We start from the raw sequence: 19,527 nt of genomic DNA, 5'->3' as shown, positions 1-19,527 counted from the left end.
TAAATGTTTGTCTGACAATACGTTATTATCACTCATAAGAATTTCAAGTTCATTTACTTTATTTCGCAATCTGTGTACATTGTGATAATATATGTTAACATTGTCACATTCTCCTATGGCCTCTTGCAAAAGAGGTGACTTGACCATAAAAAATTTTCATTATTATATGACATTTTTCTTTCTTGTCAATCTTCGCAAAGATGCTGAGATCTTGCTAACCTGAAGCTGTACTCCCAGAAGAAATGTGACCCTCTGATGTTGAATTCGATGCAGTGGGAGTATGTCCTGATGCTGACATTGTAATAATTCACCACCAGTTTCTTGTGCTTTCGTAGGTGAAGTTTTCGTTTCTGCTTCTTCATTAATTCAAAGTGAATATTTTTACGCCGCTATTTGTTTGTCCTCAGTACCGGTAGTACAGTTTAACTGGGCAAAGGTGCTTTTAGTGCGATTGGTGACTTCATATAGTATGGCCGTTACGGTTAATAATGCATTTGCAAGTTCATATTTTCCTAGGCGATTTCTATGATTTCCGTGACGAGTAAAGTGGCTTCTTTCTTCGGAACTGTCTAAGAACTAAAAACGTGCTTGAATGCCTTCCAGATTTTTCGAAACTTTCTCTTTGTGGAGCTAACTTCAGTTTTTAGATATGAACTTTTTATTAAATCGAGTCTGTATGGAATGCTAACGACGATCTTTTTTGTTGAGAAATTCTTTACAGCGTTGGGCGCAATGTTCAGACTATTTCCTGGAGAGGAGTTCCTGGGTTTACTGCTCCTGCAACTGAATATTCCGACTTCACTATAAGAATAGTGACCAAATCTCGTCTATGGCTACCTGAGAAGATACAAATTTTTGGTTTTGTTGCCTCTTTACCTGTATTTTGTTTTGTCTTCGTGACGTTAAATTGATTTTTAGGTCATTTACTACAGTTCTGGTGACGTTAGAATTGCACTGTATATTGTTTTGTTTTTGCCTCTTCTATCAATAACTTATTTTGTCTTTCTGGCTGTAAATTGATTTTTAAGCAATTGACTACACTGCTAATGCCCTTAAAACGCATTATTTTGGCTTCTGTTCTGAAACTCTCGAAGTCACGTCTACATCGCTTAAAATACCGGTACACGATCTGTTCGCGATTTCAGTCTTCTTTTGTGTATGTCTCTCGTGCACACGGAGTTCAAATTTGTTTCTTGCTTTCGTAGCAGATATTGGAGCACTTTGTCTCGCGTGAACAGTTTCCTTAGAAATGTCGAAAACATCACTTCATTCATTTAGCATACACGAAGAGTTGACACTCAATGTATTCGTTAATGATTCGGTATCTTTAATATAGTTTTTAGCTAGTAATGGTTCTTCTTTCAGCGCATCTGAGACGAATCGTCTTGATTGCACTGTCTCGTCCTCTGCAACAAAGCCACATTCACAATGTGGGTTTATCATCTTTATGTTCTTCATGCACGATGGATGGATCCATGAATGTGTGAAAGAGCACAAACGAATACCGCTGTAAACACTATTTGGACAGTTTATGCACTGTAAATTGTATATAATATGGTTTTCTACAGAACACTAAACTACTAGCATACGCGACGCTATGTTAATGACGACACTTCGTGTCGAATATAGACGTAATTCTCATAATTGTAACTGTGAGTGGGTTAACTATAGTAAAAATTGTAAGTATACTTTACAGAATGTGCCTGCAGTGTCAGTGTTCAGTCACTTGTGCGTCAGTTTTTTGTTCACACTCTTCGTTTTGTCTGCGGAATTGTGATTTGCATTGGCAGATTAGATCTTGCTCAACACATTTTCCATTGATATAGAAAATACTGTCGTGTAAAGCTAGTGCGCAGTTGTTCATCTGCACGGACAACCAGTTCAGCCACCACACTTTGAGCAGAGAAATCGTAGCTTTTATTAACCTTGCACTTTCATTCTGTTTATAATTCCAGGTTTTTCCCTCAATTTCATTATTTCACTATAAATCTTTCACATCGTTTTCTAGACTTGTTTTGTAAAACAATCTGCTCAATATAGAATTTTGTGTAAATGGAATTTTGATGAGTTCAGTTGGTACCTCATAATAGTGGTGAGTTCGAGAGTCATATGTTAGGGGGAGGGTAAGCAATGAGTATGTTTGTTTGGGTTGTTGGAAATTAAATGTGATATTTATCTTGTGCAGTGTATAGTGGAGAGAATTGTGGAGTTGAATTAATTGTGTCATTACGATTTTTTTTGAAGATGAATACACTGGAAAGGTGTAAAATTTAGTGACTGCTGCAAAGAAGTTAATTGTGAGTGCAAATTGACAGCTAAAACATTACTCTTATTTTTCTGCAGTATTATTCGTAATAAATATAATTGAGATTGTTTGCAGTGGTTTCGTTATGGAAATATGTTTAATAAGTGTATCGTAATTAGCTGATTCTGTTTCTAATAGACATATTTTGTAGATATGATTGCGTCGATAGGGTGTGAAATTTAGCCGCAGCGACTAAGAAGATTGTGGGTGCTTGTAGACAGTTCTAATAGTTCTTCTGTTACTGCATCCCTCAACGTTAACATCTTCACAACTTGTAGCTGTCATTTGAAACATGTCATGATTGCCCTGCACTGGCAAAAAATTATATGACGCTATTGTAAGACTTCGTGTGTTTTTGATTGTGTGCCGAAATCCACGTAATAGCAATTACGAAAGCACATGAGAGTTCAGTCAATTGGGTGGTACATTGACTAATTTCATTTGATACTCATTTTGATCCTAGAGATTACATTCAGTAAGTACTATTATGTTCATGTAATATTGCACAAGTCAAGAATAAATTTTTAGCTACACAATGCTTCTTTACAATTTATTGCTTTAGTAGTACAGGAGCTGTGAGCATAATTACAAGAAACATCTAGGTACAATAGCGCCTCAAAACCTTATAGTAAAGTAACAGAAATAATATTTAATTTTTACTAGGAACAGTTAATTAGGGGCCTATTGCATTTACCATATTTTTTAAATGGTTTGAGACAGCCACATATAATGTTAAAGATTGACATTTTAATCTATTGTCCACAAGGGATATTTTCAGTTTCTTTTGTATATGTTACAAGACTCTCTCTCTCTCTCTCTCTCTCTCTCTCTCTCTCTCTCTCTCTCTCTCTCTCTCTCTACCGTCAATTGCACAAATCGATCTCACTACTTGTTACTTAACACTAGCAGTATTAAGAAACTGAACTCAGTTGGAAATATAGGGCTGAACTCTGTCTGACCATCTGAATTTATATTTCCTGCTGAAGCCCTACATCAGTTCAGGGCAAATACCATGAGGTTTTGGTCTAATGAACAACATGATCCACGAATATAGGCCTATTCCTTACTACATAGATGGCGTCTGGCACATTTAAGTTGATAGTTATGTTTCAATTGTAGCTTTCAGTCAGATATTTTGTTTGTCATATGCCATTTATTTTTGGTTCAATGGCTTAGGTCATGTTGTTTACTATACCTGTATGATTCTAATATAGATGGCAGTCCACTGAGGGAAACAGTTTTTTGTATTGTGTTGTATGGTAGGCACACACTTTTGACACATTGAACTATAGTGTAGCCCAAAAGTTTAGTTTAGTTAGAAGGTGATAATTTGATTGTGTGTTGCTAAAACCAACAAATATGTCATGACAATAATTATTTTTATTTATATACATCGCACTTTTCATAGTAACATTTACATCCAATATCAAAACTTTCCATTTCCCTAATGTGATTAGTTGTCAAGTTTTTAATGTAGGTGTTAGTTTAAGGAGAACGTTCTGAGCCCAAAGTCTCCTACTCCCTTGGAGGTCGTGTGTGTTTGTCAAACTTTACTTTGCCAATGTTTTTGTTTTATTAATGATGTCAGCTGCTGCTCATTTCTTAACACTTGTACCTCTACCATTTTAATGACACAAGTGATCTGTCAGTGAGGTACTGTATTGTTAATTACTCTCTGATAGCTTTGCCTTCATCATCCTTGTCCTGATATTGTCGTTGATGGTACCTTAAACCATAGCCTACATTCTCTCATTTTAGTTGGTGTATTTCTTAATAGGGTGTGCAGTGTCATCAGTGGGGTGTTAAACCCTATCCTACATCCTTTCATTTTAGTTAATATATTCTTTTAATAGTATGTGCAGTGTTTGGAAGTAGAATAGCTTGATCATTTGTAGGTAAAGGGAGAATTTTGTAACTAGAAGTTAGAAACTTTGGTTTAGCACTTTCTGTAGCACTATGTTACTCTAGTATGAAGACTGTTATCAGTCTGTAGTTTGTTTTGAACGCCACAATGCTTTGATAAAAATAGTCCTATCGGAGGTGGCGTGGCATTGTCTTCCCCTGACCTTTGAAGTGACTTGTTTAATTATAGGGGGACCTACATTTGAATGTGATGTCCATATCATGGTTCAGCTTAGTATTATTTAGCTTTCAAAATTTCTTCAGGTGGTATTGCTCGGAGTTGTTTTCTGGACACTGTAATAAAGACACCATTGATTTTAAGGAATATCCCAATGTAATATGGCACTTAATACTGTTTTAGGCAGAATATACAGATTTTTATATTAATAAGATAGTTTTACGTGTACAGTTAATATTTTTTGCTTCACAAATTAGGATATTAATCTCAGTGAAACTTGTATGCTGTAAAGCCTTCAAACTGATGCTCTAATTTCTCCATTGGAATTTCTTAAACAACTGCCATTTACAGATTACAGACAGCCTGCTCATAAGCTGAACAGATGTCCTTACTGAAGCTATTACTAAATGTACTGTGGAATGTGGATGCTTCACTGCTATCAAGGCATGGTATACAGGGTGTAATTAAATTCCCTTTACACACTTTGAAGACAGGTTCATTAAACTATAACACAAAAAAGCCCAGAAAACATGGGCTCTAAAATGAATACCTTATGAGCTATGAGTACTGGTTTGCCTTTGATACTGTGACAAACATCTCTACTACTGCAAGATCTTTGTTTTCCATATTTTGGGAGGCGGTAGTACGGAGCAAAACAAGAAAAATATTCTTAGTAAATATGTGCTCTAAGTGCCTATCTGAAGAGCTATGAGCACTTCTTCAATAGAGGAGGTGTTTCACAGTTGGGAAGATCTTAGCTATTAATATATGCATTTTAGAACCCATGTTTATTAGACAGTTGTTTTTTGTTTCGGTCCATACTGCCTCCTCCCAAAATATGGATAGTAAAGAGCTTCAAGTAGAAAAAATGGTAATCTTTGGTACTGCGAGATACAAGTGCTCATAGCTCTTAAGGTAAGAGTTGGTTAGTTGATTCGGGGATACCTTTATAAGAATTTTGTTTCTTAGCTTTCACTCAGGGGTAAGAGAACATACTTAAATTTATTTATTCATTCATCACATAAATAAAAGGAAACTATGCTCATAAGAAAATAAAAATTTGGTATTAAATACACTGCCAGAAAAACAGTAACAACCGTGAAGACAAGGTTATTTAATTGACAAATTAGGTGACAGGTAGTTCATCATTGCAGGAATAGATGATAACAAAAGACCAAATGAAACACACTTGTCACAGTAAAGATTGCCCAGTCACATCAATAGACAGTGTACACCCCTCTGGTGGCAACAGAGACAAGTATTTTCACATGCAGAGGATCATAAAGATGGTCACATGGCATCCTAAAATATGGTGTCCCGAGCACTTTGCGTCTTTTGTTGCAATTCAGAAATGGTTTTTGCATGCACTGGAGAATGAGTTAACTTCAGCTTAATCATGCCCGATATGTATTCAATTGACGGGAGATCTGGTGCTCTTTCTGGCCACGACAGTTGTTGTACACCAAAAAGACCATGTTGCATCACATCACTCGTATGTGGACATGCATTGTCCTGCTGAAAAATAGCACCACCTTCCTATTGAAGAAATGGCAATAGCATCATTGGGATAACAGTCTGTGGTGTGTAGTGGGCATTGGTTACTTTACCCTGCGGGAACAGCACCTGTGGCCGCAAGTTGTATCTGGTGGTCTCCCCCACCCCACACCACTAAGCCTAGGATGGACAGATGACCTTGCTGTGGAGTCCCATAACCTCCGTCAATCAATCAAAGCCTAAGATGGGATGTGTGTTGTGGGCACTTCTGTAGTCTACACAGTTTGAAAAGACTTGATGCACGGTCAGGTCTCCTGAGCGCCATGTGATTGCTGCTGTCTCTGTCAAATGAATCACTAGCACTGCAACCTCTCAGTATGCATGTACCATACCCTGGTGCCACTTGAAGGTGTCGCAGTTGTTTTCTCTCTCTCTTTCTCTCTCTCTCTCTCTCTCTCTCTCTCTCTCTCTCTCTCTCTCTCTCTCTCTCTCTCTCTCTTTCTCTTTTTCAGTATATCAGAGATACACAAATTTTTGTTTTTTTTTTTGTCAATTGCTTAAACGGTAATGAATTCCATATGGTTCAAATTGAGAGCAGGACACTCTTGTTTTCAAGAAGAGGCCTAAAACTGTTCTGCAGTTTTCATTATTGTCAGTTCCCCGAAAGACTTTGTGTACCAGAGTTTGAAGATTTCCCTCAAGGTCGACTGGTTGTTTTAAAATTAACATTAGCACATGGTTATATGAAATCCAGTCTAGGCATCAGCTTTGGAAGAGTGTAGGTTGCTGCCTGATGAACTCGTGGTAGTTACTTCTGCCGTGATCTGTGCTGCACTCTTAAATGGCTACTACAGAAACCAAGGCAGAATAACTCTTGTCATGAAACAATTTTGTATCGTTCATTCCAACAGTTGCAGTATTTGGTACACCAGCAGAGGTGGGGTGCAAGGTGATGAGATTTGAGGAGCAGCCTGCGGAATTACACTTGTGCCTGTAGTCCCACTTCCAATATATGATTGCAATAGTCCTAGTTGACACTCATGGTAGAACATTGTTCCTAGTAGAAGGGTAATGCTCACCATAAATTTGTTAGCAGTTTTTTTTTTTTAACAGGCCACCCATCTATCACTACAACCAATTTTTTTTTGTTTTCACATTCGCTTTGCGAGCTCTCAACTGAATTGTTACTTTCCAACTTAATCTAGGCCTCAGGCTTTGCTACAGCACAACCTGGTTTTTCTAGTTGCCAAAGAAATACGAAAACCGGTCAGCAATCTTAAAATTGTAACAATCAGATCATTAAAAGTTCATCTTTCACACTCCATATTGAAAACAAATGTAATCAGTTCATATGCTCTGCTAAATAAAAACATTATATTTAGCAATTCTTGTTGGCTGCTGTATACTGCCATCCAATTGGCTACGACCAATGTCAACGAATTCCCAGCATCCACACAAAATGCAAGAGCTGTCAACACCATAAGTTTGCTTTAACCCAGCAGTGGAACATTTTTTTTGTAAGTCAGGTGGCGGTCTTTGCTTAACTGCCTGGGCCATAAGGATGGTATTAGCCAAAGTACTCTGGTTGTTCAAACAGAAGCTTAATTTGAGCAAGACAATGCTTTACTGTGTCTTGTACTATTGGTAGTGGTAGGCATATGCTCTTCTCTGACCTTTGAACACATTTACTCATCCAGTAACAGAGAGACTTGAAGTTTAATATGGCATCAACAACATGCATGAATTAATTCCAGAGATGAACTCACCCACTCACCGCATAATATCCTAGGCCATTCCTATTCTATCCCTGCTCCCAAGCCACCCAGGGGGCTAACAATTCTTTGGTGAGTACGTGCTAGGCTACCATAGGCCTCCAGGCTATGCAGCACTATTTCCCTTTCTGTGCTGCATGTCTATCCTCCTGCTGTTCTTTTCCCCTCCCTTCGGGACTGAGTCCTGTGCCTTCTTCAGGGAACCGAAGTTCTTGGTAAAACTGTGTATGGATTCATCTGGTCCACCCACTTTGGTGTTTGAGGTCTCCTTTTTTTCCTTTTCTTTTTCTTCCTGCCCATGCGTTTGACACGCAAAAGGTGACTGTGTAATGCATAATTCCCAGCCCCACATTGACAAGTAGGGCTCATACTTACCACCCGGTAAAGGCCAGGCCCAAGGAGGGGGATTGGTTGAGCTTCTCTATGCTGATTGGTCCCTCTGTCTGTAGTCATGGAGGTGTGACCTGAGGTTCGGACAGTCATCTAAGGTGGATGAGCTCCCCAAAGAGGGGCCCCCGGCAGGGAGGAGTGCACTATCAGATACTCTTGCAATCATGAAGGATTTCTCTGCAGTGAGTTTGACATCTTGATAACGTAAATAGGTTCAGATTAAAGAATCGTGAGTGAGATGTAGGTAGCCGTTGAGCTATTTTTTTCATAAAGATTAGCCTTTCCCTGCTGCATGGAAGATGATCACAGTTTCATGACAGTTAATCTATTTGTTATTCAGAAGGGTGTAGATGCCATTGCCGGTCCTGTGAAGTTCGGCTCTCATTTGCATAATGGGTCTTTGCTTTTGGAGACAGATAGTGCTTTTCAAGTACAGAAACTGCTCAGTGCAACTCTTCTCCACAGCTGTCATGTTAAAGTAGAGGCCAACCACACTCTGAATGCCTCCCGTGGTGTCATGTACACTCGGTTGCTTGATGACCTGACTGAGGCCGAAATAACAGCCTGTCTCACTGACCAGGGCGTGATTGCAGTTCATAACATCATGAGAAGGGCTGATAAAGAATTAGAGCCAACGCACACACTGTTCCTCACATTTGACCATGTGGTACTTCCAGCAAAAATTAAGTCTTACTACAAAGCTAGTACTATCAGACTATATATCCCGAATCTCACGCATTGCTATAAATGTCAGCACTACAACCACACCCATAAATCTTGTGAAAATGCAGCAAAATGTGTAGCCCACAGTAGGGACATTCATTAGTGTGAGAATCCACCTACTTCCCCCTCACTGTGTCAACAGCAAGGGTGATCATGCTGCTTCCTCCCATGACTGTCCAATCTACGTCAGTCAGAGATCTATTCAGGAGACCTGGGTGAAAGAAAATGTCTTACTTACATTGCTCAGAAAATGTTGGCTAGCAGCAAATATTGTACACCACCCTCTGGCAATTATAGTACAGTTCTTGCTACACAGCAACTTCCAAAGAACATTTCTGCACAGATTTGCATCTTCCAGTTTAGTGCCAAGATTGTGAAATCGTGCGGTTCCAAGGTCCCATCCTCACTTTCAACTGCTGCGGGTGCACATGATACCAACAGACCTTCAAATGCACAAGCAAAATCACGTGCCTTGCAAACACAAGCATGGAAATCCAAAAAGGAGTACTTTTGCGATGAATTTCTGCACACATCTAGCCAGCCTACATCTGGGTCTGCACCTGAAAAATGCCAATGTTCTAAGCAGTAAAACAAAGGCAAAAGATCTTCCCTTTCTCCACCTGGACATTCTGCAGTGGTGTAATGGTCACCATTTCTGCCTAGTTCTTCTTAGGCTGTCTCACCATACGATACCCTCATCCAGCCAGTCTCTGTTTCACTAGGACACATCGCCAACAACCAGTCAACTGGCCAACCGAAGGCAAATACTGACACCTCTAACAAACTAATGGATCAGGATCCTCTAGCCTCCAAACCTGGTCGTTGTGCACATTCGAATTCTGGCACTTTATTTTCTGCCTCCAGGAAACAAAATTACACCCTCATGATCATCTTCACCTCCCACACTTCAGTCTGTTTTGACCTTCCCCCTGAGGTGGCTGTCCAGCTCATGGGGACGTCATGTTACTGTTTCCAGACAGCATCTATAGTCACACAATTTCCTTGCGCAACCAGCTTCAAGCTGTTGCTGTCTGTCTTTCCCTTTTTGGTTTCACCTTCTCTCTTTGCAATGTCTACTCACCCTAATCTTTTGCTGTCACAAGGGCAGACATTTTGTAACTTACTGCTCAGCCCCCTCCTCCCTTTCTGCTGCTCTACAACTTCAATACCCATCATCCCTTTTGGTCCCCCTGCAGGTCCGAGGCTTTGAATAGGACCAAGGTATTCCTGCCTGTTGTAAGAGGTGACTAAAAGGAGTCTCGCACGTTTTGGCCTTTAGGTGATGGTCCCCTGTAGGGTTTGACCTCCATTTTTTCAAAATTTTCCTGAAAAGTGAGCCAATTGGGGAAGGGCGCCTTACATGGTGCATGGTGTCCATCATGTACTGAGACTTATCGCATCCTTCGTCGACGTAGATCTGCACTTCTGCTTGTTCTCTAACTGTTGGGTGAGGTCACCCTCCTGGGTGTGTATTTTTCCATCAACTGTGCAGTATCGTTTTCTATGCTGACGATGATAATGGACTTGTTTGCTTGGTTGCGCCTGATATTCAGCACGGTAGCCAGTCCTTTGTGGTGGGGCCACCATGTACCCTGTTGGTTGTAGCCCCCCTGACCACACAAGGATCACTCTGCTGATGCCTGTGCTGTTAAATCCTCACATACGCCGAGGAGTAAACACCCGTCACCCTGGGGCATCAGGACTCACAGCAATGGCCATCCTGTTAGGTGGCCTTGGCTGCGGCTGGGTGGTACCCATGGGGAGGGCCCCTGGTTGGAGTGAGTGGCGTCAGGGCAGATGACACGCAGTGAAGTGTAGTATGTCATCTCTTGCTGGTGGTCAAACACCAGCAGTCTCTAAGCATTCATGGGCTCGCTTGGGTGACACACGGCTACCTCCTGTGCTGCGATGACCCATTTCAGTGTCGTTGTGGTGCCCAACTGACAGTGGCCTATATTCTTGGTGAGCTGCCCTCCTTTGGCTGCCCTGTGACAGACTCTCCAGTTACCAGACTTGTCACCAATAATTTTAGCTGACAACACCTCATTGGCTAATTTAGTTTTACGCTTTATACGTGACAGTGGGTTTTTTCATTCTATATCAGTTTTAGTGCATGTCCTTTCTCTCTTTGTGTTCTCCACTCTTAATGTTTTTAGTCTGGATGTTTTAATGTGTCACAGAGCAGAGTGGCTGGATTTTCCTTTTTATTCTCATGGCCGACCAGCCACAGTCATCTGCTCTCTTGTTTTTATCCTTTCCACCTGTTTCTTGCTTCTCTCTGTGGCTTTCTTTTCCTGTATTGTCCACAGTAGTGTTGACTACACTTGTCATTCTTCTGGTTCTTCCATTCTCTTGTTATTGTGCTGTACGTCTCTTTTCTTTTCTTCTTTCCCTTGTGTAATTATTTTACCGGGAAAAAGGAACCCATGACCCCCCCCCCCCCCCCCTTTAAACAAATCGACCAACCATCCATACCCTTTGGGGCTCTCCGTGTGACTGCCTGTGTGGCTTTCTCCTAGTAGATATCTTAAAGCAGCTCAATCTAATCTGTTTGAACACTGGTACACCACATTTCTTTCTGTTTCCATGCACGCCTTTTCCCACATTGGACCTTTTGATCTGTACTGCTCAGCTTGCTCATCTACTCGAGTGGTCTGTTCTCTACGACACACACTCGAGTCACCATTTCCAGTGTGTCATTAGTTTGTTAACACCTGTCCCAACTGTGTGTCCAACCAACTGGCAGCTTTCCATAGCTGACTTGCAGCTCTACTCCTCACTGGTCACTTTCAGCGAACACCATTTCCCCTGCATTGATGACCAAGTAGAATACCTTACAAACACTATCCTTACTGCTGTGGAATGCTCCATACCGCACACCTCTTCCTCACCACGACATGCCTGCATCCCCTGGTGGACTGAGGCAATCCATGACGCAGTCCATGCACGGAGACGAGCTCTCAGCACTTTCAAACACCATCCCATGATGGCGACCTGCATTCGTTATAAACAGCTACAAGTGCAGTGTTGCTACATTTTCAGGGGTAGCAGAAAAGCTAGTTGGCTTTCTTTTCAAAGCTCTTTTAACAATTTTACCCCCTCTTGTGTTGTTTGGGGTAATCACCATTGGCTTTCAGGAACCATAGTTCATTTCCTGGTTCTTGGTCTGATCATAGCAAACAATGCCATTGTAGACCCTATTGATATCTCCACCACCTTGGGCCAATGTTTTGCAGACATTTAGAGTTCCACCCACTACCATTGTGATGAAGCAAGCTGGGATATTTTTACATTCCCTCTTGTTTTGCCATATTCCTTCTTAGAATTCATTTTTTCACTTTTAACTAATTACCATTGACATACATGAGTACAATGTGCATTTCCATAAAAGAGAAAGTTTGGCCCTCAGTTTTAAAGAATGTAACACCAGATCTAATTTTGTGCTTAATTTTATGTGTTGTTGTTGTTGTTGTTGTTGTTGTTGTCTTCAGTCCTGAGACTGGTTTGATGCAGCTCTCCATGCTACTCTATCCTGTGCAAGCTGCTTCATCTCCCAGTACCTACTGCAACCTACATCCTTCTGAATCTGCTTAGTGTATTCATCTCTTGGTCTCCCTCTAAGATTTTTACCCTCCACGCTGCCCTCAAATGCTAAATTTGTGATCCCTTGATGCCTCAAAACATGTCCTACCAACCGATCCCTTCTTCTAGTCAAGTTGTGCCACAAACTTCTATTCTCCCCAATCCTATTCAATACCTCCTCATTAGTTACGTGATCTACCCATCTAATCTTCAGCATTCTTCTGTAGCACCACATTTCGAAAGCTTCTATTCTCTTCTTGTCCAAACTAGTTATCGTCCATGTTTCACTTCAATACATGGCTACACTCCAAACAAATACTTTCATAAACGACTTCCTGATACATAAATCTATATTTGATGTTAACAAATTTCTCTTCTTGAGAAACGCTTTCCTTGCCATTGCCAGTCTACATTTTATATCCTCTCTACTTCGACCATCATCAGTTATTTTACTTCCTAAATAGCAAAACTCCTTTACTACTTTAAGTGTCTCATTTCCTAATATAATTCCCTCAGCATCACCCGATTTAATTTGACTACATTCCATTATCCTCGTTTTGCTTTTGTTGATGTTCATCTTATATCCTCTTTTCAAGACACTGTCCATTCCGTTCAACTGCTCTTCCAAGTCCTTTGCTGTCTCTGACAGAATTACAATGTCATCGGCGAACCTCAAAATTTTTATTTCTTCTCCATGAATTTTAATACCTACTCCAAATTTTTCTTTTGTTTCCTTTACTGCTTGCTCAATGTACAGATTGAATAACATTGGGGAGAGGCTACAACCCTGTCTCACTCCTTTCCCAACCACTGCTTCCCTTTCATGCCCCTCGACTCTTATGACTGCCATCTGGTTTCTGTACAAATTGTAAATAGCCTTTCGCTCCCTGTATTTTACCCCTGCCACCTTCAGAATTTGAAAAAGAGTATTCCAGTCAACATTGTCAAAAGCTTTCTCTAAGTCTACAAATGCTAGAAACGTAGGTTTGCCTTTTCTTAATCTTTCTTCTAAGATAAGTCGTAAGGTCAGTATTGCCTCACGTGTTCCAACATTTCGACGGAATCCAAACTGATCCTCCCCGAGGTCCGCATCTACCAGTTTTTCCATTCTTCTGTAAAGAATTCGCGTTAGTATTTTGCAGCTGTGACTTATTAAACTGATAGTTCGGTAATTTTCACATCTGTCAGCACCTGCTTTCTTTGGGATTGGAATTATTATATTCTTCTTGAAGTCTGAGGGTATTTCACCTGTCTCATACATCTTGCTCATTTAATGTATGTAATTTATTTCGGCTATTCCTAGTTAATATCTTTCATTATAAGGTGAAATCAGTAATTATTTCATAACTCAAATTCTGTTGTTGACTTATAAACAAATATAAATACCATAATAATTATAAACATTTGGAAGACTAACCACTAGCATTCTTTAAGTATTTATTTGGCTCTATTCAAAAACATGTTAGCAAAGCCAGTCATGGATTAATTCCATAACTGGTTTATCAAAAGTATTGTTTGTGTAACTATATCTGTTAACTTCATCATTTAAACAAATAATTCGCCCTGGCAGAATTTTTTGATGTATTCAGTTAATTTAATGAGTTAAGGTTTAATTGTAATGTTAGTAAATTAAACATCAAACAATGTGTAGATTCAGTGCCTATTATTGTGATGATATAGAAAGGCCTGGTTTTTTGTCATGAGACAGTCAGTCCATGGCCGAGTTTCAGACGAGGAACCTGTATTGGTTAGATCAACAACAATGCATCCACTGTGAAATAAGTGTAATAGGCCATGTGCTAAAACATTGACAGTGTCTATTTAATATGTACCATAGTACGTGGCGAGAACTGTGTAGTTAGGTTTTTACTGCTCGTAGATGTTCAACAGTAAACTATTGTAGCAGTATGTTGTTTGCCTGCAAACTATTAATGAGGATTATTGAAAGTTAAATAATAATGCACTGGCCATATAACTGTGTATTATTGAGGGGTTGTGAATAGTGAAAGTAAAGAACTATGAAACGCTAATGTGCACCTGTCGGCTACATCATTTAAAGTAGTTGCTCCCCCCCCCCCCCCACCCCCTCCCCTTGCCGCCCCCTTCCCTTTTTTCAGCCAGTATAGCAACACATTACTTCAACAGCAACACATTACATCAACACCGAGGACCATCAACGAAGAAATAAAGCAGACAAATGTCACACCATCCTACCTTCCTCCCTCTGAAATGTGTGGCAGAGGCAAGGACAATACCTTTCTCCACCTAGAATTGTGAATGTTAAAGTACTGCTTTTACTATGGGGGAACTTAAAGATGCAGTCATCCACTTGAGGATGGTGTTCACATTCTGATGTTGCACACCTATCACCTGAGGGCCCACACTTTCTCCTCCATACATATAACCACAATTGGACAGATGGTACATTTCCCAGTCGTTGGCGTGTTGTCATTCCCATACCTAAGCCTGATAAGGACAGACACCTTCCTTCTAGCTACCACCCGATTTCCTTCACCAGTGGCATCTGCAAGGTAATGGGATGTATAATTAATGGTCAGCTGGTGTGGTGGCTCGAGTGTCAGATTCTCCTTAGTAATGCCTAATGAGGATTCCATAGGCACCACTCTGCTGTTGACCATCTTGTCAATTTTTTGCGGATGTGCCAAACTGTGGCCATGTTTTCTGATTTGGAGAAGTGTATGACACCGGTTGGAGGATGGATATACTCTGTATTATGTACAAGTGGGGGCTTCCTGGGTCCCCTGTCCCTTTTTATCTGGGAGTTTTTAAAAGCCTGTTTTTTTGAGGCACTTGTAGGCTCGGTTGTGTTAGACACTGTTGTTCAAGAGAATGGGGTGCTTCAGGGTTCTGTGCTCAGTGTTGCCTTATTTGCCATAGACACTAACCCTATTGTGGATTGTCTCCTGCCAGATATCCCAGGTTCTCTTTTCGTTTAAGACTTTGCGATCTATTGCAGCTCTTTGTGAACCTGTCTAGTTGAGCAGCATATTCAGCAGTGTCTTGATCATCTTTACTTATGAAGCATTGACAGTGGCTTCTACTTTTCTGCTAACATAACTTTCTGCATGAACTTTTGGTGGAGCCAGGAATTTCTTTCCATGTCCCTATGTCTCGACCCATTCCTTCTTCCATTTGTTGACACAAGAAAATTCTTGGGAATCATGTTCTCCCCCTCCCCCACCCCCACCCCCCCTCACTCCTGTGGGTGCATGGGTTAGGATAGGCCCGAGGTACTCCTACCTGTTGTAACAGGCGACTAAAAGCAGTCTCACACGTTTTGGCCTTTATGTGGTGGTCCCCTGTCGGGTTTGACCTCCATCTTTTTAAATTTTCCCAATGAGCAAGCCAATTGGGGAAGGGCGCCTTACATGCTTACATGGTGCGTCATGTCCATCATGCATTGAGATCTTTAGCCCACTTTCTCACTGTCACATTGCAGTCCCGCTCATTCTCCATCTCTTGGGCAAGGACACATTCCTGGGTGCGTTTCCCACAACGCACTATGCAGCATTGCTTTCTGCACCGACAATGACCATAGACTTCTTAGCACCTCGTATCCTGCATGGTAGCCGGTCCATTGTGGTGGGGCCGCCATGTACCCTGTTGGTTGTGGCCTCCTGACAACACAGGGATTTCTCTGCTGATGCCTGCACCCTTAACTCCCCACATATGCCAAGGAGTAGATGCCCTTCACCGTGGGGCATTGCGACTCCTGGCAATGACAATCCTGCCAAGTGGCCTTTGCTGCGGCTGGGTGGCACCCGTAGGGTCAGGCCCCTTATTGGAGTGGGTGGCACCCGTGGGGCCAGGCCCCTTGTTGGAGCGGGTGGCATCAGGACAGATGACACACCCTGAAGTGTAGTAAATCATCTCTTGCTGGTTGTCAAACACCTGCAGTCTCTAAGCGGACAAAGTCTAACTTCAGTGCTAAGAAATATTACCCCAAATCGTTCCCCTCCCTGGCCACACCATGGGAGGAACGCCAGGCTAAGGATGGCAGTGAAGATTATTCACCCTGGTACCACATATGTACAAGAGTTGATGGGGAATCTTTCATGTCCATGAAGCCTCAGTTTTTTGTGGGGCATTTGGAGGACAAGTTTGACCCAGAGCGCATTTTGGACAAGCCCTCCACCTCCCCAGTCTTGATAAAAACAGCATCCTCTACCCAGTCAAGGGCATTACTCGCTTGTGACAGGTTGGGGGTTGTTTGTTATCATCATGCCCCATAAGAGCTTAAATATGGTCCAGGGTATTATATTCCACAGGGACCTTCGTTTGCAGTCTGATGATGCTGCACACCAATTTAGAGCAGCAAGGTGTTCATTTCATCTGACGCATCCATCGGGGTCTGATGGATAATCAGGTTGACACCAGTGCCTTCATCTTGGACTTTGAGGGTGACACATTGCCCGAAAAGGTCAAGGTGATGGTCTATCGCTGTAACGTCAAGCCATATATCCCTTTTCCTGATGCAGTGCTTTAGTGCTGGAAGTTCGGCCAAATGTCTTCCCACTGTACTTCCGGCGTTACATGTCGAGATTGTGGATGTAAATCACATCCCAATACTCCATGTTACTTGCCTCCCATCTGCGTCAACTGCAGAGAGCACGATTCATCTTGCTTGTCAGACTGCAGGATTTTACAGAAAGAGAGGAAAATTATGGAATAAAAGATGCTGAACCAACTGACCTACACTGAGGCTAAGAGGAAATTTGAGCACCTACATTCCGTGGCTGTGTCATCTTCTTACACCATCGCTATGAGAGCAAAAAGGTAGGAAGATTTTTCTGTTTAGCAAAAGTGACAAAAAGCAGATTACAAAGTACCTGATGGCTCAATACAAAAGTTTTGTCTCAAGTACAGATAGTGTTGAGGATCAGTGGACAAAGTTCAAAACCATCATACAATATGCGTTAGATGAGTATGTGCCAAGCAAGATCGTAAGAGATGGAAAAGAGCCACCATGGTACAACAACCGAGCTAGAAAACTGCTGTGGAAGCAAAGGGAACTTCACAGCAAACATAAACATAGCCAAAGCCTTGCAGCCAAACAAAAATTACACAAAGCGAAATGTAGTGTGAGGAGGGCTATGCGAGAGGTGTTCAATGAATTCGAAAGTAAAGTTCTATGTACTGACTTGGCAGAAAATCCTAAGAAATTTTGGTCCCATGTCAAAGCGGTAGGTGGATCAAAACAAAATGTCCAGACACTCTGTGACCAAAATGGTACTGAAACAGAGGATGACAGACTAAAGGCCGAAATGCTAAATGTCTTCTTCCAAAGGGGTTTCGCAGAGGAAGACTGCACTGTACTTCCTTCTCTAGATTGTCGCACAGTTGACAAAATGGTAGATATCGAAATAGACGACAGAGGGATAGAGAAACAATTAAAATCGCTCAAAAGAGGAAAGGCCGCTGGTCCTGATGGGATACCAGTTCGATTTTACACAGAGTACGCGAAGGAACTTTCCCCCCTTCTTGCAGCGGTGTACCGTAGGTCTCTAGAAGAGCGAAGCGTTCCAAAGGATTGGAAAAGGGCACAGGTCATCCCCAGTTTCAAGAAGGGGCGTCGAACAGATGTGCAGAACTATAGACCTATATCTCTAACGTCGATCAGTTGTAGAATTTTGGAACATGTGTTATGTTCGAGTATAATGACTTTTCTGGAGACTAGAAATCTAGTCTTTAGGAATCAGCATGGGTTTAGAAAAAGACGGTCGTGTGAAACCCAACTCGTGCTATTCAACCACGAGACTCAGAGGGCCATAGACACGGGTTCACAGGTAGATGCCATGTTTCTTGACTTCCGCAAGGCGTTTGACACAGTTCCCCACAGTCGTAAGAGCATATGGACTATCAGACCAATTGTGTGATTGGATTGAGGAGTTCCTAGATAACAGAACGCAGCATGTCATTCTCAATGGAGAGAAGTCTTCCGAAGTAAGAGTGATTTCAGGTGTGCCGCAGGGGAGTGTCATAGGACCGTTGCTATTCACAATATACATAAATGACCTGGTGGATGACATCGGAAGTTCACTTAGGCTTTTTGCAGATGATGCTGTGGTGTATCGAGAGGTTGCAACAATGGAAAATTGTACTGAAATGCAGGAGGATCTGCAGCGAATTGACGCATGGTGCAGGGAATGGCAATTGAATCTCAATGTAGCGAAGTGTAATGTGATGCGAATACATAGAAAGATAGATCCTTTATCATTTAGCTACAAAATAGCAGGTCAGCAACTGGAAGCAGTTAATTCCATAAATTATCTGGGAGTACGGATTAGGAGTGATTTAAAATGGAATGATCATATAAAGTTGTCGGTAAAGCAGATGCCAGACTGAGATTCATTGGAAGAATCCTAAGGAAATGCAATCCGAAAACAAAGGAAGTAGGTTACAGTACGCTTGTTCGCCCACTGCTTGAATACTGCTCAGCAGTGTGGGATCTGCACTAGATAGGGTTGATAGAAGAGATAGAGAAGATCCAACGGAGAGCAGTGCGCTTCGTTACAGGATCATTTAGTAATCGCAAAAGCGTTACGGAGATGATAGATAAACTCCAGTGGAAGACTCTGCAGGAGAGACGCTCAGTAGTTTGGTACGGGCTTTTGTTAAAGTTTCGAGAACATACCTTCACCGAAGAGTCAAGCAGTATATTGCTCCTTCCTATGTATATCTCGTGAAGAGACCATGAGGATAAAGTAAGATAGATTAGAGCCCACACAGAAGCATACCGACAATCCTTCTTTCCACGAACAATACAAGACTGGAATAGAAGGGAGAACCGATAGAGGTACTCAGGGTACCCTCCGCCACACACCGTCAGGTGGCTTGCGGAGTATGGATGTGGATGTAGATGTAGATGTAGGTGTTGTCGCCCCATCAGTTCCACACATTCGTTGTTGCCTCTCAGAACCAGAAGATTACAACTGCCCCCTTGACGGTGGGGGCCACTTCTCTCCCTATTGCTCCTGCACCACCTACTTTGGGAGCAACACCTCCCACCCCTCCCCCTCCCTACCATCAGGGATATCAGTCCTCGCTCCTGAGCCAGAGAAGTGTAAGTCTTCCGTGGCTCCTCTCGCTAAGAAGGGGTCCGTTGGGTCACTCCCTTCCCACGTTTCTGGTAGTGGGAAAGATGACATGCGCCAGTGGCT

The 19,527-nt window shown here is 41.8% G+C and overlaps 1 protein-coding gene across 3 annotated transcripts in view; it reads left to right on the top strand.

Moving 5' to 3' along the window:
• Window positions 1-2,083: 2,083 nt before the first annotated feature.
• LOC126299597 (exocyst complex component 1) overlaps window positions 2,084-19,527 on the top strand; it is a 267,483-nt gene continuing 250,039 nt past the window's right edge. For 2 of the 3 annotated variants that reach the window (XM_049991619.1, XM_049991618.1), the window contains exon 1: window positions 2,084-2,297. The gene's annotated coding sequence lies outside the window, so the exon portion shown is untranslated. The remainder of the gene's footprint in view (window positions 2,298-19,527) is intronic. The other variant, XM_049991620.1, reaches the window with a different exon arrangement.

This window comes from Schistocerca gregaria, chromosome X (assembly GCF_023897955.1).
Source record: "Schistocerca gregaria isolate iqSchGreg1 chromosome X, iqSchGreg1.2, whole genome shotgun sequence".
Lineage (NCBI taxonomy): Eukaryota > Metazoa > Arthropoda > Insecta > Orthoptera > Acrididae > Schistocerca > Schistocerca gregaria.
Note: the sequence above shows the minus strand (reverse complement) of the source record. Positions and strands in the feature narration are given on the sequence as shown.